The following is a 25,555-nucleotide window of genomic DNA, read 5'->3' on the forward strand; positions in this document are numbered from 1 at the left end:
TATGAGGATAGTGTCAAGTTTCTTGGAGTCATTTTCGACAAGAAAATGACATTTGGTCCCCATATAAATGACCTATCTATCAGGGTTAAGAAGTCACTGAACATTCTGAGAGTGATATCGCATTTTGATTGGGGTGCTGATAGAACAACTTTGCTTAGAATTTATACATCTTTGTGTCTGAGCAAGTTAGACTATGCATGCCAAATATATGGGTCAGCTACAAAGACTTTACTTGGAAAACTTGATATTGTTCACAATGCTGGGCTTCGCATCTGCACAGGTGCTTACAGAACATCTCCCATTGACAGTCTCTATGTTGATTCTGGCATACCTCCCCTTTCCATTCGCAGAGAGGAGTTGAGTTTGAGGTTTTTAGCTAGGTCCCTTGCTGTGAGAAACAATCCTAACTGTAAATATGTTAGGGCGCCTTTAGATCGGGCTCCTAATAGATCTAGAGTGCCTAAGCCTTTGGAAGTACAGCTGAAAAACGATGCTAGAGAAGTAGGCTTGTTAACAGCACAGATAGCAGAGGTAGGATATCCCAAGTCTCCTCCTTGGTGTAATCCACCTGTTAAAGTATGTTTTACGGCAGGAGGGAAAAATACCTTACCTAGTAGGGTAATGAAAAGTGAGTTTTTAAATCATGCTGCTCAACATCATGGGAAACATGTTTTTACAGATGGCTCCAAATCGGCTGCAGGAGTTGGAAGTGCAGCTGTGGTGGGGGATATTGTTATTAGAAGGAAACTCCCATCCTCTTGTTCAATTTTTACTGCTGAGCTGTACGCAATAATTCTCGCAGTCCAACATATTTTTAAAAATGGCAACCAAAATAGTTTTTATACAATTTTTACGGATTCCAATAGTGTTTTACTCTCATTAAAACAAATTATGCCAGGCCATCATCTAGTACAAGAGGTGCAGGACTGGTTAGTACTTCTGCAGTCTAGGAAGAGTATCAGTGTTCACTTCTGTTGGGTCCCTGCCCATGTTGGGGTGGATGGGAATGAACAAGTAGATAAGGCAGCAAAGGAAGCTTCAGGGCTAAGTAATCCATCCCCCTTGAGTATTCCTTACAAAGATCTTAAAAGTGAGATTCATCTTTACTGTAAAAATAAGTGGCAAGCCCGATGGTCTGAACTGACCACCAATACAAAATTGAAACAAATCCACCCATTGGTGGATAAATGGTCATCTTGTAATTCTACAAGTAGAAGGGATACCATTATTTTAACTAGGCTGCGTATTGGCCATACACATGCAACGCACAATTATTTAATGAAGAGTGGGGAAGGGAGACAGGCCCCTCTTTGTAATACCTGTCAAGTGACAATGGATGTTAAACACATTTTAGTCGATTGTCCTGTTTTTAATCTTCAGAGGAGGACACATTTACTCCAGGACAAACCTTTAAGAGATATACTGGGGGAAAACTGTAATACCCTGAACTTGAGAAAATTTGTACAAAGTATTGGGTTATATTATGAGCTATAATTGATTTTATTAATTTATTTATTTATTTTACCCTTTTAATCCCTATTTATTTCACATCTAGATTTTATTGTATGAAAGTGTTAAGATTTGTATTAAAGGTTAAAATGATACTAAATGGTGTGAGTGTACAGATATGATTGAATGATTTTCATTATATAGCGCTGAATGGCCTTTGATGCCCCAGTGCTTGGCTTAATGCCTAAATCCTATATTCAATTCAATCCCTCTCACCTGTCTGGCCAGGGAAGTAGCACATCTAAGCCTTCTATATCTTCCAGTAAACACAGTCCAAGGTAAAGAAGTAGGTGAAAGGTTTGTGTACCTCCAGATCCCGGTCTGTCCTCCTTTTGAGAGTATAGTACCTTCACTTCGTGGTAGTGAACAATACCAGTTCAGGATGCTGTGGCACGGGGGACATCAACAGCCCAACGGGTTCACCAGGATCTTCTCCCTGGTTTCTCCTTATGCTCCAAACAGATCTTGGCATACTTAGGCTTGAATTTAGGCAGTACGAGGGAAAGTATCCCTGGTTGCTGGATTGCCTTATGAGGTTGCGAGAGCTAGCTTTCCTGTTGTAAGACTATTCTCATGTCAAGTCCATTGGTGGCAAGGAGTTTTGAGACACCTAGTCTCCTTCTAGCACCTAGTTACGAACAGTCAACTTAGGATGCTGTCAAGACAGTGACAACATAAGGCCTTCAAGCTGCAAAACAAGGTCCCCCTTGGAATAGTATTCCAATAGAGGAGATCAAAGACAGATCCTGAATGGTGGTTTTCTGACACCAACCTCCGCTGGAGTGCAGACTTTCCGTTGACCCCTTCTGAACTCATGCTCTTCGCTGATTCATTAAGGTTGTGGAGCCTTACTGGCTCCAACACGAGTGTGTTAGGTCCATAATCCGATGATTGGAATTGCCGCATCAACATACTAGCGTTCAAATGACCTGTCTTTCCTTCCAAGCGTATTCTCAACCTTTTCTGTCGAACCAGTCTGTGGTGTTAAACGACACTACCACCGTAGGATAGTACCTGAAACAAGGAAATGCCATTTCTGGTCAGCTTTGCTTTCTGATCGTACAGATCCTGCTTTGGATAGAGAGCACTGCAGTGTCCCTGTAAGCCAGCTTCAGCTCTGACAAGAAGAACATCCTGTCAGACAATCTGGGCAGGTGGGCTTGGATGCAGTAATCTAGATCTAAGTGGTTTTTATATTCTCAGACACAAACACTAAATGGCTTTTGGGGGCTCACCAACGGTAGAACTTTTTGCATCGGCCCTCAACTAGAAATTCCCGGTATCATTTGCGCCAGTAACACCGGAGGCAGCGTTAGAGGATGTTTCTCAACATCCTTTGGACATTGTTGAGGTCGACATTCTTTTCCCCTTTTTGCCTATAACCGGACTCTGCCGGGTCAGCCAAGAACTTATTCCCTAGTCCACATGTAAGGGTCTTTAGTAGGCTAAATGGTGTGGTTGCCAGAACAGGTGGGGGGGAGGCAGGAGGCTGGGATTTTGTTTGCTAGTAACTACCACCACCTCTTTGGAAATCTTGACAACCAAGTTCCTGCTCCTACTGAAGGACTCAAGTTTGTATAGTCAGGAAAAATACAAGTTACTCAATTTTTTTTCATTATTTAAGTATTTTTTGTCTGAGGTTATAAAAGGAAACATTGATCAATTTATATGAACTCAAAATTGTGTAAAAGAATTTGTTTTCAGACAAGCTGCATTATTGCACACAGCATACTAATCATTGATAAGAATTGGATATTTGCCTCAGATAAGTCCTCAACAATATTAGTAGTTCTGATTTTCCGTCTTATTTCAGGTCTCTGCGAAGATGTAAGCGTTGCTGGAGAAGAATGGGGGAAATTTATGTCTAAAGGTGAAGGACATTACTTTAAAATCAAGTTGTAGAAGGATACCCGCCAAGATGATGCTGAGGACTGTGAGGGACAATGAAGGATGCCCTTTTAGCTACTCATACAGATGACTTAAGAGACAGATGGTCATCATACAGCTTAGTTACCATAGAGGAGGATAACGATAATGCTGTTGAGAAATCGGCGGGATGCACGGCATATCATCCGACCTTGGGTTTTAGTGTCGTTCAGTCTTTGATTATATGTCAAGACAACTCTCTCTAATAAGGGTAAGAAGGATTTGATTCTTTACGTAAAGGATTGATTTCTGGGCTGTTGGAGTTTCATAAATGATTTTGTTAGGTTTGGTATTTTGAAGGTTATTGTGTAGGTTAGCTTATATAGGGAATCTGTAAGTCACGTTCTGCTTTTACTAACGGGTTAGACCCCAACTAGCGTATCCGTTAAACAGGGCGACAAGTATAGTTGCATTAGTTTATCAGACAGCTATTTGGTGGTTGGATTTTCTCTGCTCAGATATTGACCATGCCAATAATATAAAGCTATGTTAGGTAAAGAATAGAAATATCAGGTCAAATCACCTTTGTTCCAACACGGAGTACTTACCTCAAACTATTTTCTTAGGAGTATCTGGGATCTCCTCCCAACCGACCAGAATTTTGTGTAGTTTACCCTATTTCCGTTTTCTATGCGGGGGAACCTCTGGCACAGTGATACGCGCCATGAGGCGACCCGGGGTCAGAGAGCGTGCTCGTTCAGGTCTCGATCGCCAGTAAGTTTTCTGGTCGCGTCGTGATAACATCTCGCCGCGCTCTCCTTACCCAGTGCGACCCTTTGTGTCCCATGTGGTCCCCACGTGGTACCCTTGTGTTCATTCCTTACCCTTTCCTACCCTTTCCCTCTGTGTTCCTGTGTCTCGCGGTGTCTTGCTAGTTCATTATGGAGCATCCCCGCCGTTGTCCCGGGCCTGTGGCCGGTAAATCTTGTGGGGCTTTCCTGTCTAAGCCTGAGGTCAACCCTCACTCCTTGTGTTCGTTGTGTAGGGGCAGCGAATGTTCCCCTACAGCCACGTGTCCGGAGTGCGAGTCCTGGAACGAGGTTCAGTGGGTGCGCTACGGCACCAAGAAGAAGGAGGCTTCCAAGAGGTCGCCTAAGAAGTCGAGCATCTCCTCGCCACTTGCTTCGCCCGATGCTTCTTCGGATAGAGCTTCTCTGCCACCTTCCCTTACCCAGAGTAGGGGACGAGGTAAGTCCGTTGCGGGGAAGCGGCCCTTTGCTCTTCCCCAGGAGTCTGTGATGCCTGTTAGTGGGGATGATATGTCGGTTCAGGCAAGTGGGGGGCCTGAGGGAGGGACGGGAGTGTGTTCGGGGGATGCGGTCCTGGTGCCAGCAGGGCCCGTCTCTTCCGACGATCCTATGTGGGGAAAGGCCGCTGCAGCCTCTTCCCCCGCTTCTTGGGCCTGCATTTCAGGTACGTCGGCAGCCGGGGGAGACGGGGAAAAGGATGATTCACCGCCGTCGGACTCACTCACGTGGGCGCCGCCGAGGACGCCCTTCAGGTCACCCACGAGACTGGAGGAGGAATTCGATACGTGGTTTCCCAGTAAGAAGTTGCCCCACTCTCCCCAGCACCTTCAGCAACGCTCCCTCCCGTCTTCCTTGAGCCTTCTTCACTAACGGACCGGCACGAAGAACCACCAGCGACTCGGGACGACTCAGACCGCTCAGCGCGTTCCTACAGATCTTCGGTCTCCTCTTTCTCCTCGGAGGACGGAGGTCCGAGGGACCCGAAGAGGAGACGAGAGGGGTCCCGCAGGAGGAGGTCCCGTTCCCATTCCAGATCTCGCCACGCTAGGAGGCACTCCAGATCCCCCAGAAGGAAACACAGGAGAAGCCACTCTTCTAGAGAGGAATGGGTGCGAGTTGCCATCCCACGCAGCCACCTCCTAGGAACTTCAGCAGTCCCGGGTACCTCTGGCTGGCTCCCGAGAGATCGTTATCCTTCCGTGAAGTACGTCCCCTACAGCAGGTCCGAGTATCGGCAAAAATCCTCGCTTCAGGCTTCGGTCTACAGGCATAAGTCCGCGAAGGTTCCGACTCCATCCGCCCAGCGGAGAGAGTCACCCCTGCGGCCTGGCAGCCGTGTCCCGGCCTCCAAGACTTCAGCAGCCCGTTCGGAACGTGAGAGACAGCCAGTGACCACGAAGAAGCCCGCACTTGGACCTCCGCAGGATGAGACAGGTCCAGGACGGAGACCTCCGTCCCAGCGGCGATGCCCGTTCTCCGACCAGAACCGCCGAAGTCGTACCACGACAGGAAGATGCCCCCACCTCAAGCAAAGCCCCCCGGCTTAGGTGTACCTTCTCAGGCAGAGGACCAGTTGGCGGAAGGCCTAGGGGATGGCGGGGAAGGCTCAACGGACGAGGCCTCCGCTTATAGAAAAGTCCTAGCCTTCATCAGACGCCATCACAGGCTAGACGAGCCAAAGCCCGCGACGGACGAAGACTGGCTCTCTGGCCTCAACAGGTTGATGGACACCCCTGTACAGCTGAGGCCCTCGCTGGCTCTTCCCCTGGCTAGAGATGTTAGGCTGGGCATGTAGCACATCAACAAGGTCGTAGCCAGCCATGCGGACGCCCCCAAGAGTCAGAGCGCCTCCAAACTCCTCCAGGGTCTCAAGACTCAGAAGCGTTTTTATCTCCCGGAGGGGCGCCGCGCAGGTCCCTGTACGGTGGAACCAGCAATTGCCATCCTAAGCCTCTGAAGATAGGGCATCCTCCACCCCAGTTTGCTTCTCTCTGACGGAGACCTCCATGATGGAGGATATAGCCCTGGACTTGGTCTGTGTTTCGTCATGGCTAGACTGGTGGGCCTGCACGCTAGTGGGTTTTCAGGCCTCGCACGACCTCAAAGTTCCCGAGAATCAGACCTTGCTAAAGGAACTAATAAGCTCGGGGGGAAAGGCCCTCAAGTTCCTGTCGTACCAGTCCCTCTCGCAGGCAGCCAACTGGGTCCTGTAAAAGAGGGATACGGTGCTTAGTAAACTAGTCAGGAGGCTTCCAGACAGGGAAGCGAGAGCCCTGAGGAACTTACCCCTGTGAGGAGAGTCAGTGTTCCCCCCTGAAGGCAGTGGAAGAGACGGTGGAGAGGGTCAGGAAATTGAAGGCTGTGGGAGAGCCCAGACCCCCTCCAGCAAGAAGGCCTGCCCATAGGAGACCCTCTTCGGACGTCTCTCACCCTTCCCGCGCCTCGCCGAACCAACCCAGAAGAGACGCCCCGGCAGTGCCCTGGCTCCAGTCTTCGCAGCCCTCCCGTAGGGGCACTTCAACCCCGCAGACAGCCTTCAGACCGTCTTACTTGAGCTCCAGGAGGGGACGCTCCGGCCGCGCCTCCCGAAGGAGGTAGGAGGGGAGGCCCCTTACTCCTGCCGAAGCCTCGGGTGGGGGAATGCCTCAAACAATCTTGGCAAGCATGGTGGGACCACGGAGCGGATCCGTGGACTGTAGCAGTACTAAAGGAGGGATACAGGTTGCCCTTCCTAGCGGACCCGCCTCCTCTGATCCTAGATCAACAGGCAGAGTGGTTGGCACCCAAGAACCCCTTGAGAATAGCAGCGTTGCAGGAGGAAGTTTTGGCAATGCTGGTGAAAGGGGCAATGGAGCCAGTCAAGAACCCAGGTCCGGGGTTCTACAGCAGGCTCTTCCTGGTGGAGAAAGAGACAGGGGGCTGGAGACCGGTCATAGACCTCTCAGCCCTCAACAAATTCGTGTGCAAGACTGACTTCAAGATGGACACCCCGAAGTCGGTCCTAGCGGCCTTGAGGGAGGAGGACTTCATGATGTCCATAGACCTCAAGGACGCCTACTTCCAGATCCCTGTCCATCCCTCTAGCAGGAAGTACCTAAGGGTGAAATGGGGTACCCAGATGTTGCAGTTCAGAACCCTCTGCTTCGGACTGTCGACTGCTCCTCAGGTCTTCAGGAGGGTCTTCGCAACGGTTTCAGCCTGGGCACACGAACAGGGCATCCGCCTGATTCGGTACCTAGATGACTGGTTGTTGCTTTCAGTCTCAGAGGAAGCACTGAAGGAGCAAGGCGCGAAGCTCCTGCGGTTCTGCAACGTCTTGGGTATCATCATCAACCTGGAGAAGTCTCAGCTGATACCCTCCACCAGGATGACCTACCTAGGGATGGTCCTAGACTCCCGGTTGGCGAGAGCCTTCCCCTCCGCGGAGAGACTGGACAACCTAAAGCAGATACTCCGGCCCTTCCTGTTGGACCAGCCCAGGAGAGCCAAGGACTGGCAAAGACTGATAGGCCACCTCGTGTCGTGGGAGAAGCTAGTCCCCCAGGGGAGGCTCAAGCTCAGGAGCGTGCAGTGGAACCTGAAGGAGCTCTGGAACCTGGGGGACTCCCCGCACAAGATAGTCCCGGTGTCCCCGGAGACGAAGGAAGTCCTGGGGTGGTGGCTTGTCAGAATGAACACCCTCAAGGGAATGTCTTTCGCAGCCGACCCCCCGGAGATGCTCCTGTTCACAGACGCATCCAAGGAGGGTTGGGGTGCCCATCTTCTCAACAAAACAGCAAAAGGAAAATTGGAAGTCGAGGAGACGAACCTGCACATAAACGTGCTGGAGCCGATGGCCATACAAAGGGCATGCCGGGAGTTTTTCCTTCTACTCTGAGGAAACACCATGGCTCTGATGTGCGACAACACCACGGTGGTGGCCTACGTGAAAAAGCAGGGAGGACTGTAGTCGAGGATGCTGTGCAATCTCACAACGGAGTTCCTGGAATGGGCAGAGGAGGAACAGATCAAGGTCACAGCCAGATTCATTCCGGGAAAGAAGAACATCCTAGCCGACGGCCTCAGCAGAATGGGCTAAGTGGTAGGTTCCGAGTGGTCTCTACACCCAGAAGTGGCCAAGACCCTCATCCTGAAGTGGGGTTCTCTGGTGATAGACCTCTTCGCCACGAGACTAAATGCACAGCTCCCCGTGTTCTGTTCTCCTGTGCCAGATCCAACAGGAGATAAAAACGCTTCTGAGTCTTGAGATCCTGGAGGGGCTCTGACTCTTGGGGGCGTCCGCATGGCTGGCTACGACCTTGTTGATGTAATACATGCCCCAGCACCCTGGGGACAACCTCGACGTTTACGCCTTCCCCCCTTTCGGGATGCTCAGACAGGTCCTCAACAGGGTGAGACGGGCGGACAACCTGTGGATGACTTTGGTAGCGCCCTGGTGGCCGGAGAGAGAATGGTTTGCAGACCTAAAGGAATTGGCACGCCTTCCTCCTTGGCCTCTTTCGTACAGACCAGACCTTCTCCGGCAGCCTCACTTCCAAAGGTTCCACGAAAACACTCGGTCCCTCCGCCTTCACGCGTGGAGGTTATCGAGCGTCTCCTGAGGAAGGAAGGATATTCGTCGAAGACCGCAGCAAGGATGTCAGGTTACCTAAGACGTTCGTCAGTCGCGGTATACCAGGCGAAGTGGGCTACCTTTACAAAGTGGTGCTCCTCGAAGAACATCAGGCCGTTAGGGGCCTCCATTCATGAGATAGTGGACATCCTGGTCTATCTCATGGACGAAGTGGGCACGTCCATCCCAGCCATTAAGGGAGTCCGGGCTGCGTTGGGCCAAGTCTTCCTCCTAAAAGGCATCGACCTAGGTTCCTCCAGACAGATCTCTATGCTCATCAAGAGCTTCGAGCAGTCGTGTTCCCCCCAGGCCGCTAGAGTTCCCCAGTGGGATGTGGTTAGGATACTGAAGATGCTCTCGGAAACTCCCTTCGAGCCGCTCAAGGACAATCTAGACAAGGAGCTTACCCTCAAGATGGTCTTTCTGTTAGCCCTGTCATCGGCCAAAAGAGTGAGTGAGATTCATGGTCTGTCGTACGAGGTCTCACACTCAGAGGGCTGGAAGGAAGCTACCTTCAGGTTCTTACCCGCCTTCGTAGCCAAGACTCAGAATCCAGCGGTTTGGGACCCTAGGTTTGAGGGGTTCTCATTGCCAGCCATCCCGCGGTCGGACAACCCGAGGGACTTGCTACTGTGCCCTGTCAGGGCAGTACGGAAGTACCTAGAGAGGACGGCCAAACTTCGCCCTAAGACCAAGAGTCTCTTCATCTCCTCGGGACTGGTGAAGAAGCCGGTCTCCAAGAATACGATCTCCTTCTGCCTGCGACAGGTGATCATGAGACCCTACAGCAGCTCAGGGGTCTCTCTTCTGGGAAAGCCTAGACCCCACGACATTAGGGGCCTGAGTACTTCGTTGGCCTTTGAAAGGAACATGGCAGTGGGCCAGATCCTGAGAGCAGGTACATGGTCGAGACAATCTACCTTTACGGCTCATTACCTAAAGGATTGTTCGAGGAAATCCTTGGACGGGTTCTCGCTCGGTTCCGTCATTTCCACGCTCCAAAAGATTTAAGGTGTAGCCCCGGGGAAGCCGCGGGCGGTAAGTCCAAGAGACACAGGTTCCTTCCTTACCCTTTTTTTCCCTTTCACCTTCCCCTACATGACCCTTGAATCCTTCACCTGCCATGGGACACACTGTCAGTGAAAAAATACGTTACTTAGACACTAAGATAGTTTTTTTGCGTAGTTTTCCCTATTTTCTCGTTTTTCTCTTGGTTCAGCAGAACCTAGCCTCCTATCTAGGTACCCTTGTTTCCCACGTCAACGGTCTCTAGGTCCAGAAGGCTACTCCCACCTCCTAAGGTATAAGTCTCCTAAGAAAGTTGTTCGAGGAAAGTACTCCGTGTTGGAACAAATCACAAATTTTAAGTAATTTGTATTTTTCCTAACTGTACTTACCTCTAACTACTTTTGGGTTATGGCCTACATACAATGGGATTGTACAGTCTGGAAAGATCTGAGCGCAATGGATGATAGTCATTAGGAAAGATTGTGTGTAACGTGCATAGACATATTTCTCTGCTGCACCGTAAACTGGGTGTTTTCATCTTCATGGGAAGATGAAGAAGAAGTACTTTCAAATAGAGAGAGAATCTGGTGAAAAGATGAGAGATTTCATAATTGTGTTAACGTCCCCTGACTGGCAAGCGGTAATGTTGAGTTGCGCACGCTAACATTACCGTTTGCCAGTGCATACGAGGTTGATGTTTTATTTTCCCGTAATGTTAGCGTGTGCAGCTCAACATTACCGCTTGCCAGTACATACGAGCTTGATGTTTTATTTTCATGCGAGCGAAGCGAGCTAATGGCGGAAAAGAACCATTATACAATGTCAAGGAGAATTCTGAAAATCTGAGACCGGGGGATCGTTCAGACCGTCACACCGGGATGGCTTTGAAATTTGGGTAGTCCATTATACCATTTCTAAACTAATTTTGAATTTACCGAATGTAAATATTCTTAACTATCACCACGATAGAGAAGGTAAAAACTTGATTCGAAATTCCTGTGTAATTTGTTGAAAAAAACTTTAGTTTTGCTAAAGGTATGACTTAGAAATGGGACCCAATTTAGATGGATGCCTTTTTAATTGTTTAGTGAAAGTGATGTCCTAAAATAGGTTAATGAAATAACAAAAGGATATTTGTGAAGTTAAAAATTGGTGATGTATTAAGGCAGGATCCTATTTCTAGTTCCCATCAGAAATTCCGGTTCACCAAGTAGGCCCATACAAAAATTAGCCGAGATCAGTTTGCGCTATGGAACTAAATATTAGATATTAAGAAATATTTTATATCAAGATATTTTAATTGTTCTTCTGTAGTTTTTAAATGAGAAAATAATTTTATTTTACCTTTTTTTATAGGTAATGGATTGAAATGATGGACGGCTTCTGCTCTTCGTCAACTGAAGACCAAAGTCGTGTGAAACTCGAGGCTGACTTCATCATATAAACCTATAGAATGGTGAGTATTGAGTTTATTTTAGAGAGAGAGAGAGAGAGAGAGAGAGAGAGAGAGAGAGAGAGAGAGAGAGAGAGTTCTCTTGCCTCAATACCAGAGAGAGAGAGAGAGAGAGAGAGAGAGAGAGAGAGAGAGAGAGAGAGAGAGAGAGAGAGAGAGAGAGAGAGTGAGTGAGTTCTCTTGCCTCAATACTCCCATTCTCCTCTCATTGTCTTCTCGAGTCATTAAAATACACAAATTTTTGGGACAGTTTTAATTGATAACATATGTATTTTGGAGCCTCATTAGCCTTTTCTCTGTTTTAATTAAACTTGTCCGTTTCACATACGAGTGTTTTTAATGACTTAACTATTTCTTTGTTCCTATCTTGTTTTTTTAATACACATTTTTGTCCCAGGTAAGACTACAGCAAATATAATATTACGTATGTAAGACTACAACAAATAACGATATAATATTGCGTATATTGTAATTATGTTCTTTTAGACATAACTTTGTTAAGCGTTTTAGAAAGATGAAAAATACTTCATCTAAATAGGAGATAATTACATATGCAATCTAAGATACACTATATAATATACCATTTTTCAGTAGGCCTAATGTTATATCATTTGCACTAAGCCTAACGTTAAATATAGGTGATATATCATTTGTAATAGGCCTTGTGTTGTTAACATGGACAAAATGGGTTATTTAAAAGCAAGATAGGAACAAATATATGTTATATTGACAAATACCAAAATTCCGTTGATAGAAATGTTCAGTATTTATGTAATATAGTGAAATTTTGCGTAGTCTCTTGAATGCTATTTGTTTTGTAGTCTCTAAAATAGCATTTAAGAGACTACAAAACCAAAATAAATTAGACTACAAAACAGCATTTACGAGACTAGAAAACAAATGCTCTTAAATGCTATTTGTTTTGTAGTCTGACTTATTTTGGTTTTGTAGTCTCTTAAATGCTATTTTAGAGACTACAAAACAAAACAAATATACATTTTAACCCTTTTCAGAGACTAAAAAGCAAAACAAAAATGCTCTTAAATGCTATTATAAAACAAATAGCATTTAAGAGCATTTCTTTTGTTTTTTAGTCTCTTAAAAGGGTTCAAATGTATATTATAAAACAAATAGCATTTAATTCACTATGCAAATATTCTCTAATTTGTTAACTAATTGTGATATTTCATATGTTTCAGGTATAGGCCAAAGCAGAGAACTCCGCGTTGGAGCATAACTCATACCAGAAGATTGCAAAGAGTCGGAGACAAGAGGAGGATCGTCGACACCGAAGAAATCAATCCAAAGACGCTGGTAAATCCAGGGCAAAATTACGTAACATCTGGATCCATAATTGTATAAATTCAAAGAAAATATATTGATTTTATTTTTTTATTTTTTTTGTGGCTGTGACAAAACAGTATCTCAGTTTTAAAATATTTTTGGAATAATAAAAAGTAATGATATTTATTATGTAATTTTATTTTGACCCAAAGAAATGATACAATTGTATTCTTTTTGTACAACAACCAAAGATTTTGAACAATTGTAGTAGTATATATGGGTTGTATGACTGGCCAGAATTTTGAAATGGTGGCTAAAAGTTGCCAGGTATTATATTTAGTCCTGAATTACTGGACATAGTCTCCAAATTCATATATTTCCTCTATATAGGAGAGACGGCCAGGGGTCCTTCCTTACTGCTTCGGTAGATTCCATCCAAGAATACAGAACTTACATCATCAGTCTGTAAAGAATATCACAGTTTACCATCAATATAGAAAATGGGTATCATAGAAAACGAGATTCAAGGGCATAAGACAGAATTACAGTTACTATACACTCCTCATATCACTAAGGTCTGAACAAATAAATGAATAATATACTAATTCCTATAGAGATATTGTTGCTTACACTGTAACTATAAAAGGAGTACTGAGAAAATTATATACAAGGAATATATAACAACTAAACGTATGGTTGTTATATTGGCAAGATCAATATGCGTAGATATTGTAAAATTATATTTATATTAAAAATGAGAACTGAATAGATATACGAAAGAATAAAAATGAGTCCTAGAATAATTATGCTCGTAGATAAAATGAGTATTACAAATACATTGAAGAGATGAAAATATTAACACTGGATAACAAAGATTATATATAACACCTTTGTTAATGAGTAATAAATATTGCCAGTGTAGTAAGGTGCTTTTAACGGTGAAAAATATTTGCACAATGATGCCAGAAGAAAATAATTTGCATATATACTTTGTCTTTATATAACAATGGATGAAATAATAATGAATGAGGAAACTTGTAACAAAACATGGACAGTTAAATTTGAATAAGATACAAGCAAAGTACTGAAAAGCAATTTGGTTTTTGCAACTTTTTTATGTCAAAAAACTTCTGAGACATTGAATGATACTTGATATTAAAAGCAAATATTATTGATTTTACAATGCAATATATAAAGACGGAAGTATGTCAATGAAAACCTCTACATGAATGTGAATGACATAGACCTAGATTAGACACAGGGTCTACCATTAAGGTCTGGGCTGATTACAGTTTATTCCAATGCACGAAGAAACCAGGAAATGTTTAAAAAGCTTTAAAAAGAAACAGTGAAAGTTTAAAGAAACTGATAAAAGCTTGAAAAGCACAATGCTAAAAGCCCAGGGGCTCCAACAGGGAAAATAACATATCACTAACAAACCAGGACATTCCAATGTCTTAAGTGGAGTTTACACGGGCGAACGGTTCATAACAGACAAGCGTTGGCAGTGATGTTCGAATGTGTAAACGGGGTATTTAGTTACCGAACATTTTGACAAGACTCCAACTCATCGAACCGTTTGACCAGTAGGTCCGAAAAGTTCGACCGCGTAAAACCCGCCTCGACACGGAACGGATTCCGCAAATTCTCACCTGGTTCGAGCGAAGTCAAGAGGATACACAAAGCAGAGGGAGGTTGCACCGGCAGCACCACCAGAAGCGAGGTTACCTAAGAAGAAACGCCAGAACTGGGTCTTCTTGTCAACGCCGCCAAGGAAAATCTGCGGAGAAGGACGGAGTTTAAAAAAAGGGGGTTTATAATAAAATCAATGGTATTATTATCAAAATGCTTAATATTTAGTAACTAACATAAGTGAATGATTTATCAAGCATAGAATGTTGTACAGAGAAGCGTAAACTTGTCGAAAATCGTCAATTTTTCTATACCAAAAAAAGCAAGTCATTTCCCACTTAATGATTAAAAAAAAAAAAACTAAAAACCGTCGTTTTTCCGACAACCACGTCCATACACGACCGATTGTCTCCACAATGCACCTGGCAAAAAGCTATAGAAGCATTTGCCTGACCTAATGCGATGGAAATCTCTCTCGCACAGCTCTCGATTCTGACAGATCTGGGGTTCACCTAGCAGGTCAGTACAGCATGCGTTCATGGATCAAGAACTTCCAAAGGAATCTTCTTATCCTTGATTTAGGCAAGATTCGGACCAGACCAAAGATATAAACATATCGAGGATGGAAAAATGACAGCTCAAATTACTAAAGGACATTATTAGCAACAAATCTACCATAGTAACTAGTTCTAGCAGAGGTTGGACATTAAGGTGCAAGAAATCAAAACTGTATTTGACGCAAGACTAAAAATAAAAGCAAATAGGGGGCAATGGGTTACTACAGACCCTTAATTATGCTTACAGTACACCTCACGAGGCAAATTTACGCCACTATACCCCCTAGTTGATGGAACTTTAAATAGATGAAAGAGTTGGAGAGTAAAAATTTGGGGTCTTGAATCTCAACAGTAAAAGAGAAGAAATGCATATAGTTCACAGCTAGAGGAACACTGAAGGAACCATGGTTAAGGCCTTTCAAGTCCCCCTCCTCGTTCCTTTTCTACTCTTCCGACAACCTCATTCATACTCGTCCCTCTGTCTCCACAACGCACCTGGCAGGAAACTACATGAGCAATTGCCTGACCTTAATGCAATGGAGTTAATCTAGCACAGCTCTCGATTCTGACAGATCTAGGGTCATCTGGCAGGTCAGTTAAGCATGCGTGGATAGATTAAGATCTCCAAATGCGAGAATTTTGTTGCAATCTTTTATTAATTAAGTTTTGGAGTACTGTAGACCAAAGATATAACAGATCGGAGATGGAAAAATGAATGCTCAACATACTAAGGGACATTAAAAATCTGGTTACCTGGCGGGTCAGTAAAGCATGCATGGGTAGATTGTGAATTTCAATGTCTAAAATGTTTTAAGAACAGAAAAAAATATTACACCGAGGGAGATTAAAATTTTTGATACTAAATTAGCGACTACTGTACAAAAACATCACATTTGTGACACTCTCTTTTCTTAAATTCAGTATTCAAAACCTCTGGACATTCAGAATGAATATTACTTTCAGGACTTTGAGAATGTCTAGGATAACGCGTATCGAATACCTAGATGAACATCATAGCTAAAGGCAATAGGACAAAGTTCGGTAACAAGCGACACTAATTGCTAGTGGGTTCCAATATGAAACCGACAAAGGTCTTCTCCCTAACATTCTGAAAACAAAATACAGTACTTAAAACCTGATACCATTTTAAAAAAAACCAAGATATTTCAATAAGTTTTCTTGTGAATTACTTTTAGTACTCCCCTCTGAAGGTCCAGCACTTTGCTGCAGTAGAGGGGCTTGAGTGTCCCAATGATGGGCTGGGCAATGGCGGAGGGGTAGTTTATCCACCCTGGCAGGCTCAACCATACCGCTAAGGCCAGTTCTGAGAGACCAGACCAAGACTGGACCCCTATAGGCCTTCTCCTTTATTTTAAGATAGGCAAAGGCTAGGAGAAGGAAAACTCCAAAATCAAACCAAACAAGACCCCAACGGCGGAGCTTCCCAGCACCGGCGGAAGAGGGCAATGCCTGTCGGGCAGGCAACAAGGTGGGCCTTGACATAACAAGAACCCGGCAGCCCGATGCAACCAACATCGGAGAAGCCGCCTGTCTCATATGTCTTGAGCCGCGGTGAAAATTATGTGGGCCAAGTGTGTGTGTGTGGCCGTTGCAAAGCCACGACCACCCAAAACAATATACCTAGCTACTGGCATTCTGTCGTTTCCTCCACCATTCTTCATCTCTTTCTCACCATCATCGTCATCACCACCACCAGCAAGTCCTGAGGCGACAGCACTGTGGGTGAAGGGGGCAGGCCTGGATAGCTGGAAGCCCTTAGCCCACGACTGCACTCAGGCGGCGAGTCTAAGATTCAGTCGCTCTCTGGTGACGGTGCCGTGACACCAGAGTTCGGCAGCTGGACCCGTGACTGGGCTGGCCTATTGAGGACACCGCAGCCCACCCCACATGGGGAGGCCCCTAGAAAAGGTGGGGTAAACATCGGACACAGCAAACCCGTCTGGTCAGCTCACCGCGGCTGGCGGACATCCCACTAATGCGGTCGAAATAACAAGAAAAAAATATTAACCTTAGGTGCGTGGAACATCCGCACCCTCCAAAACGTGACGAACACCAACTGCCCGGAACGACGTACAGCCCTCGTCTGCAAGGAGCTAGCCCGCTTCAATGTTGATATGGCGGCTCTTAGCGAGACCAGACTACCCGAAGAGGGCAACATCAGGGAAGCTGGAACAGGCTACACCATCTTCTGGAAAGGCAAGGCCCTAGAGGAGCCTCGCATCCACGGTGTCGGCTTCGCCATCCGTTCCCAGCTAGTGCAGCAGCACAACCTCGCTCCCAAGGCCATCAGTGAGCGCCTGATGACTGTCCGCATCCCCATCACGCGGGACAGACATCTCACCCTGATCTCTGTCTACGCCCCGACTATGACCTCAACCGATAACAAAGCTGCCTTCTACACCCAGCTCGACCGCACCATCCAGGCAGTGCCCGCCAATGACAAGCTCGTTGTGCTTGGCGACTTTAATGCCCGAGTAGGCAAAGACCATCGCCTGTGGGAGGGAATCATCGGCCGCCATGGCATTGGAAATTGCAACGCCAATGGCCAACTCCTACTGGGTCTGTGTGCAGAACACCAACTTGTGGTAACCAACACCATCTTCCAGTTACCAAAGCGACAAAAGACCACATGGAGACACCCACGGTCCAAACACTGGCACACCCTGGACTACGTCCTGACCAGAGCCAGAGACCGAGGAGACGTCCGCATCACCCGATCCATGCCCGGAGCGGACGACTGCTGGACGGACCACAGACTCCTCATCTCCCGACTCTCCGTGACGACCCTACGACCACCCAGAAGGGCACCTGACAGCGTACCACACCAACGCTTTGATTGTAGTAAGCTTCGCAACCCACAGGTGGCACAGAACTACAAGGAGGCCTGCGAACAATACCTCGCAGACCCTGTGGGTCAGGCCACTGTCGAGCACCACTGGACCACCCTCAGAAACGCCATGGCCCGTGCCGCGGAGGAAACACTAGGCTTCACCACCAAAGACGGCAGGATTGGTTTGATGAGAATGATGCTACCATCTCTCTTCTCATTGAAACCAAACGACAAGCACGCCTGACTTTGGAAAACCAACCAACAGCAGTTAACAAATGTGCTCACAAGGTGGCTGAAGCTGGTTGCCAAAGAGGTATCCGTGAAGCCCAGAACACCTGGTGGCAAAGAAAAGCTGCAGAAATACAGAGTTTCGCTGACCAACGTGACCTGCGCAGCTTCTATGCAGCAACAAAAGAAATATTCGGTCCCACACGGTCATCAGTGGGCAGCCTGAAGGACGCGGATGGGGCCACGACCATCACCGACAGCGAGGGCATCCTGGCCAGGTGGAGGTCTCACTTTGAGAACCTCCTCAATGACCAAGCAGACACCCCAGACGATCTCCTGCGAATGACCCCGCAGCATCCCATCCGTCACTGGATGGCACTACCACCCTCCATCCATGACTTCAACAAGGCCCTGCAGCGCATGAAGCCCGGCAAAGCCCCAGGGCCAGACAACATCCCGTTGGAGCTCCTCACTCACGGTGGCCCCGGCTTGAGGAACCGTTTGATGCTCCTTATACTGAAAATATGGGAGACCAAGACCCCCCCCAGTGACTTCCGCGATGCAAACATCACTACCATCTTCAAGAAGGGAGACAGGGAGAACTGTAACAACTACCGGGGAATATCACTACTAAGCATCGCGAGTAAGATTTTCGCTCGGATTCTCCTTGATCGCCTCCTTATTCTCGCAGAAGACGTCCTGCCAGAGTCCCAGTGCGGCTTTCGACCTTCCCGCGGGACCATAGACATGATCTTCTGTGCGCGACAATTACAAGAGAAGAGCCTCAAACAACAACAGCCCATAATGTTCATCTTCTGGGATTTGAAAAAGGCCTTCGACAAAGTACCTCGACCTGCCATGTGGGTTGTCCTCAAAAGATATGGCTGCCCACCCGATTTTGTCAAGCTGGTGCGTGCCCTCCATGACGGAATGGTTGGGAGAGTCTGCCACCAGAACTCTCTTTCAGACCCATTCCCCATCAACGGCGGCCTGAAGCAGGACTGTGTTCTGGCCCCGACGTGTTTCTCGCTATACACCGCAGCAATGCTCAACGAGATTCCCCCAGACACACCCTCAGTCGACCTACGTTTCCGCATGGATGGAGGCGCTTTCAACCTCGCTAGACTCCGCGCCAGAACCAAGACCACCTTGTGTGCAGTGCGAGAACTGCAGTATGCTGACGACAATGCCACCCCAGGTCAGATGGCAGAGGACCTGCAGTCGTTAGCTGATGCATACAACTCTGCCTACGAACGTTTTGGGATGCAAGTCAACTCAGACAAAACCAAGACCCTCGTCCAACATCCACCAGGACTGATGCTCCCCAACTTCAATACCACAGTGAATGACCAACCGTTAGAACAGGTGAACCAGTTCTCCTACCTAGGGAGCATCCTAACATCAGCTCCCACAAGCAAAAAGGACGTGGAGAACAGGATCAGGGCAGCCCACTCCGCCTTTGGCCGACTCAACCGCCGCGTATTTAACAACCACGCACTGACAATGACCACCAAAATAATGGTGTTCAGGGCAGTAGTCCTCTCCATGCTCCTGTATGCATGTGAAACATGGACGCTATATAGTAACGATCTTAAAAACCTAGAACGCTTCCAACAAATGAAACTGAGGCAGATCTTGAAAATCCCCTGGGAGAGCCACACCACCAACATTGAAGTCTTAGAACGTGCCTCGCTGTCCAGCGTGGAGGCCACCATCATCCACCACCGCCTCCGCTGGATAGGACACGTGCATAGGATGGATCCATCTAGGCTCCCAAAGAAAATATTCTACGGAGAACTGACCCAGGGCACCAGACCACGAGGAGCCCCGAAAATGCGCTATAAAGATCAACTAAAGCGCACCCTGGCTCTAACTGACATCGATCCTTCCTCATGGGAAGAAACAGCCAGGGACAGGAAAACCTGGAGGAGTACAGTACACCATGGCACCGTGGACTTTGAGGAGAGGAGGAGACAAAATGAGGAGGCTAGGAGGAGAAGAAGGAGAGAGCGATTAGAGCAGCCCCGCCCACCACCTACCCTCCCTTGTGAACACTGTCTGCGACTCTTCCACCACAGACTAGGACTTAACAGCCACATCAGGCATAAGCACCCACCCCACAGATAGGAGGCTGATGGCTAACGACAGAACCCAATACTCGGACACGAGTGGGCGCCGACGACGACGACTTTTAGTACGTCCCAGGAATTTTTTGTTACTGTGACTTGAGAATGTGGGATAAAACTGTTTTTATTGCTCAAGGAGAGCGATGTACGTTACGAACCAACAAAAAAACCTAAGGCAAAATCAATATCGCATTCTTTTTAGTACTGATTTAATGATAAATACTAGTTCTAAATTATTTTGGTAATATTTGCCCACAGTACCTCTATACTGACAAGTCATGACAATTTAAAACAAGTTGAAAGAATGATAAAACTAGCGACATTTTAACTAAATTCACAAAACCTTTAAAGAAATTTACTTGAGCCTGTTCAAGGTTATCAACATTAGTAGTATGTTTAAACTCTGCGTTTGGTGAAATTAAATTATAGTCATTGGGTTAACTAGATAATATTGAGAAGCCACTCACGGTAGACATCTCATGAGATTTCATATAGGGATAAACACAAAACTGTCACTGAATCTGTAGTAAAAGAATGCATATAATTTTTTATATCTTGCACATAATACCAATAGGAACTTTTTTACAAAGAAATAGTCTAGAAGATAAGGAATTACTTTCAGAGCATTTTTTCATTTTATGGCCCACTAAACCCCAAATTTTATGAAAGGAATAAAGATTATGCAACTGGAATGATTTTAAAATTAAAATGCATAACTATATGAAATTAGGGCATTGGTGTTACTCCTGAAAGTAGTCTGAAGGAACATTTGTGAGACTGGACAGGAAGATGGAAGAAATGCCTAAACTGTAATACTGCTAAAGGAAGACGAGGCAAAATGTCCCTTGCCCCTTTTTACTCCGACAATCGCATTCGTCCCACTGTTTCCACAACGCACCTGGCAAGAAACTATAGAAGCAAATTGCCTGACCTAATGCGATGGAAATTTCTCTCGCACAGCTCTCGATTCTGACAGATCTGGGAGTCACCTGGCAGGTCAGTTAAGCATGCGTGGGCAGATTACAGACTAAAAGATTCAAGTCATTTGATTAAAACTTACGACCAAAAAATAGTACACTGAGGGACATTAAAAACTCTACTAATAAATTACTGCCTAACAATTATAATAACGGCAACCAATTTTACCTTTCTTAAATTCAGCATTGAAAAACTTATGCCACACCTCAAGGCAAGAGGAACCAGGTAAAACAACGCCAGCTGGACATTGCTAAATGGTGGAAAGTTTCTCGCATTATACAGTCAATTGACAATACTTCTCTATAACAAAAATACTTTATGCTTCCATAAATGGCATGTTATCAAAATTTTTTATTTTGAATATAGTACTTGAAATTACACGCGGTTATCATTAGAACGTCTAAAATCACAAATTTTAAGTCATTTGTATTTTTCCTAACAGTATTTACCTCGAACTACTTTCTTAGGAGTATCTGGGATCTCCTCCCTAACCCACCAGGAATTTTGCGCAGTTCCCCCTATCTCCGTTTTCCCTTGTCGGGTCCCTCCGTGGCGGATGGATACTCGCCCTGAGGCGACCTGGGGTCAGCGCGCGAGAGTGCGCTACTAGGTCTGTGTCGCCAGTAAGTATATGTTAGGCACTACTTCGAACTCCTGTAAGGCACTCGGGGCAGGATGGGTGGGCAATAACCCGAAAGTAGTTCGAGGTAAGCACTGTTGGGAAAAATACAAATCACTTGAAATTTGTGATTTGTTCCAACACGGAGTACTTACCTCGAACTACTTCCTTAGGAGACTTACACTTTAGGAGGCGGGGGTGGACTTACAGGATGGAAGACCCACCACTACCATTCCAGGACACGGGACCTAGATAGGAGGCTAGGTCCAGACGACACAACGGACAGGGTAGGAGAGTCGGAGGAAGCACGCTAAAATCTACCTGTTTGTATAACACACTTTTATAAATAATCCGGACATGGGCTTCCACAACATTCATCTCTCACATGGGAGGAGGAAAGGAAAGGGAAAAAGGGTAACAAGGAAGGGGAGTAAGGAGGAAACTGGTGTCGCTTGCAATTACTTCCCTCGGGCTACCCGGGGCTTTTAGCTTTAAACTTGTTGCATGGCGGAAATCACTGGTCCAATGGAGAAGGAGTCCAGGGACTTCCTCGTACAGTCTTTCAGGTAGTGGGTCGTAAAGGTGGACTGCCTGGACCATGTGCCTGCCCGCATGATTTGACCTACTGCCATGTTGCTGTCAAATGCCAAAGAAGTGCTAAGACCTCTAATATCATGGGGTCGCGGGGTACCAGGGACTGCAGACCCCTCACTGTCGTAAGCTCTCTTGATGACTTGCCGAACCCAGAAGGAGATCGTGTTCTTTGACACCGCCCTCTTTACTGGGCCTGAGGAGACAAACAGACTTTTGATGGCCAGCCGGAGTCTGGCTGTCCTGCTAAGGTATTTCCTGACTGTTCTCACTGGGCACAGGAGCAAGTCTTCCGGGTTGTCTGAGTGAGGAATCGCCAGGACCGAGAACCCCTCGAACCTCGGGTCTGCAATGGCCGGGTTCTGAGTCTTGGCCACAAATTCAGGCAGAAACTTAAAGGACAGGTCCTTCCAACCTTTCGAGTGCGAGACCTCGAACAACAAGCCGTGGAGCTCACTCACACTCTTGGCTGAGGCTAGAGCTAGTAAGAACACTGTCTTGAGGGTGAGGTCTTTATCCAGGATATCCTTGGTCGTCCCTCGGGTGGACCAGGAAGTCTGCAATCTTGTGGACTGATGCATCCAGAGGTCTCAGATTCTGTGTGGCACACCCCTTCACAAAAGTGGCCCACTTGGCCTGGTACACCACGCTCGAGGACTTCCGAAGATACCCTGACATCCTCGAAGCTGTCTTCTCCGAGTATCCTTCTTTCCTTAATAGACGCTCGATGACCTCCACGCGTGTAGCTGAAGGCACTGAGGGTTTTCGTGAAACCTTCAAAAGTGGGGCTGGTGCAGCAGATCTTCGCTTATTGGCAGGGGCCACGGAGGAAGGGTGGCCAGGTCCTGTAGATCTGCGAACCACTCCCTCTCTGGCCACCAGGGCGCTACCAAAGTCATCCTTGTAGCCCTTGATTGTCTGAGCCTGTTGAGCACCTGCCTGAGAATCCCGAAGGGGGGAAAGGCATACACATCGAGTCCATCCCACAAGTGCTGGAAAGCGTCCTCGAATGATGCTGCCGGGTCTGGCACAGGAGAACAGAACAGGGGGAGCCGAGTGTTGAACCTCGTGGTGAACAGGTCTATCACCGGTGAGCCCCACAACTGGAGGACCTTCTGGGCCACTTGCGGGTGTAGGGACCACTCCGACCCCACTACTTGCCCTGCCCTGCTGAGACCGTCGGCAAGAACGTTTCTCTTCCCCAGAATGAACCTGGCTGTGAGAATGATGTGATTCCTCTCGGCCCATTCCAGGATCTGAGACGTGAGATCGCACAGCTCCCTTGACTTCAATCTTCCTTGTTTCTTTATGTAGGCCACCACGGTGGCGTTGTTGCACATGAGGGCTATTGTGTTTCCCTGAAGGCGATGGGCGAATATTGCGAGGGCCTTTTGAGCTGCCAGAAGCTCGAGCAGGTTTATGTGGAGGAGCTTCTCCTCCGGGGACCACTTTCCCTCTGCTGTCTCTTGGAGCAGATGGGCTCCCCACCCCTCTGAGACATCCGTGAAGAGCAACTTCTCCGGAGGAGCGGACGCGAACGGCAACCCCCGTAGGGTGTTCGCCCTGTCGGACCACCAGAGGGGCATGTTCCTGGAGGCCGGAGTCATCCTGACTAAGTCCTGAGGCGAGTCTCCCGGTGACCAAGAGGTCCTTTAGATTCCACTGGACCGGCCTCAGCTTGAGCCTCCCCTGAGGAACTAGCTTCTCCAGTGAGACCAGGTGGCCCGCGAGTCTCTGCCAATCCTTGGCTCTCCTTGGTGCATTTGTTAGGAATGGTCGTATCACATGATCCAGATTGTCCAGCCTCTCTTGAGAGGGGAACACCCTCGCTAACTGGGAGTCCAGGACCATCCCTAGGTACGTCATCCAGGTGGTGGGGACTAACTGGGACTTCTCTAAATTGATGGTAACCCCCAGTTCTCTGCAGAACTGTAACAGCTTTGGCCCCTGCTCCTTTAAGGCTGCCTCTGAGGCTGAAAGCAGCAACCAGTCGTCGAGACACCTGATCAGCCTGATGCCCTGCTTGTGTGCCCAGGCTGAAACCACGGTGAACATCCTCGTGAACACCTGAGGAGCCGTAGACAGGCCGAAGCAGAGGGTCCTGAACTGTAGAGACTGGGATCCCCATTTCACCCTGAGGAACTTCCTGCTGGAGGGGTGTACGGGGATCTGAAAGTAGGCGTCCTTGAGGTCCAGGGACATCATGAAATCCCCTTCTCTCAAGGCTGCCAGTATCGACTTTGGCGTGTCCATCTTGAAGGACGTCTTCTTGATGAATTTGTTCAGGGCCAAGAGGTCGATAACTGGTCTCCAACCTCCCGTAGCTTTCTCTACCAGGAAGAGCCTGCTGTAGAACCCCGGGGACGATTCCTGGACGGGTTGCAGTGCTCCCTTGTTCAACATGGCTGACACCTCCTCTTGCAAGGCTGCTCTCTTCTTGTGATCCTTGGGTGCCAGCCACTCTGCCCGATGTTCGGGAATCAGAGTGGGCGGGTCTGTCAGGAAGGGAATCCTGTATCCCTCTCTGAAGACTGTCACGGACCACGGGTCCGCACCGTTGTCCCGCCATGCTTGCCAATAACGTTTGAGGCATCCCCCCACCTGTGGCGTGGGAAGGTGTAGGGGGCCTCCCTTCCTATCTCCTTCTGGGGAGACGGTTGGAGCGACCTCGTCTTGAACCGGCGTATTTCTGCCTAAAGGAGGCCTGGGCTGGGGCACCACTTCTGCAGGAGGGACGCGGGGATTGATGCCAGGAAGGGGAGGGGCCTCCTGTCTAGCTGGTGGCGTAGGTGGGTAGGCCCCGTCCACTGATGGTCTCCTATGGGGAGGACGCCTTGCCGCTGGCTGTCTGGGCTCCGTCAAGTCTTTAAGCTTCCCCAGTCTCTCCATCGTTTCCGCTACTGTCTGAAGGGGGAACAAGGTCTCACCCCACACTGGAGCATTTCTCAGGAACTTTGCCTCACGTTCGCGAAGTCTATGGGGAGCCTGTTCAGAGTCTTATCTCTCCTCCTTAACACCCAGTTTGCCGTCTGGGTCAGGGACTGGAAGGTAGGGAACTTCATGGCCTTCCCTCCCGAACGTATGAGTTCTTGTAGTAGGGCCTGATTCTCCGGCACTGAGAGATCATGGGAGAGCTGGAACCCTGCCAGGGTACATGCCCACCAGTCCAGCCAGGAGGTCACATTTATGATATCCTGTGATGTGTCCTCCATCATAGCAGCCTCCGCCTGAGAGAAGACCACTGGGGCAGTAAGGCTCCTGTCATCTGCACTGCCCTGGTTTAACGTCGCGACGGCTTCCAACGTCCGAGGTCCCGCATGACGCCGGTCTGGCACATGAAACTTTTTCTGGGTCCTCAGTCCAGGCAGAAGCTTGAAGGACCCTTGGGCTCTTAGGGAGTTCTCATGCCCTGCGACAAACCAGTCGACGTGG

At 47.6% G+C, this 25,555-nt stretch overlaps 1 protein-coding gene and 1 long non-coding RNA gene across 4 annotated transcripts in view; one reads left to right on the forward strand and one right to left on the reverse strand.

Annotated features, from left to right (window-relative positions):
• The window catches only part of LOC137633463 (uncharacterized), a 234,541-nt gene extending 221,857 nt beyond the window's left edge, over positions 1-12,684 (forward strand). Inside the window, exons 3-5 of one of the 2 annotated variants that reach the window (XR_011042242.1) lie at positions 3,323-3,646; positions 11,161-11,260; positions 12,457-12,684. This is a non-coding gene — a long non-coding RNA (uncharacterized lncRNA). The remainder of the gene's footprint in view (positions 1-3,322; positions 3,647-11,160; positions 11,261-12,456) is intronic. The other variant, XR_011042245.1, reaches the window with a different exon arrangement.
• Positions 1-25,555, reverse strand: part of LOC137633460 (ADP/ATP translocase 3-like) — a 387,552-nt gene that overhangs the window by 308,621 nt on the left and 53,376 nt on the right. The window lies entirely within an intron of this gene.

This window comes from Palaemon carinicauda, chromosome 43, assembly GCF_036898095.1.
Source record: "Palaemon carinicauda isolate YSFRI2023 chromosome 43, ASM3689809v2, whole genome shotgun sequence".
NCBI lineage: Eukaryota > Metazoa > Arthropoda > Malacostraca > Decapoda > Palaemonidae > Palaemon > Palaemon carinicauda.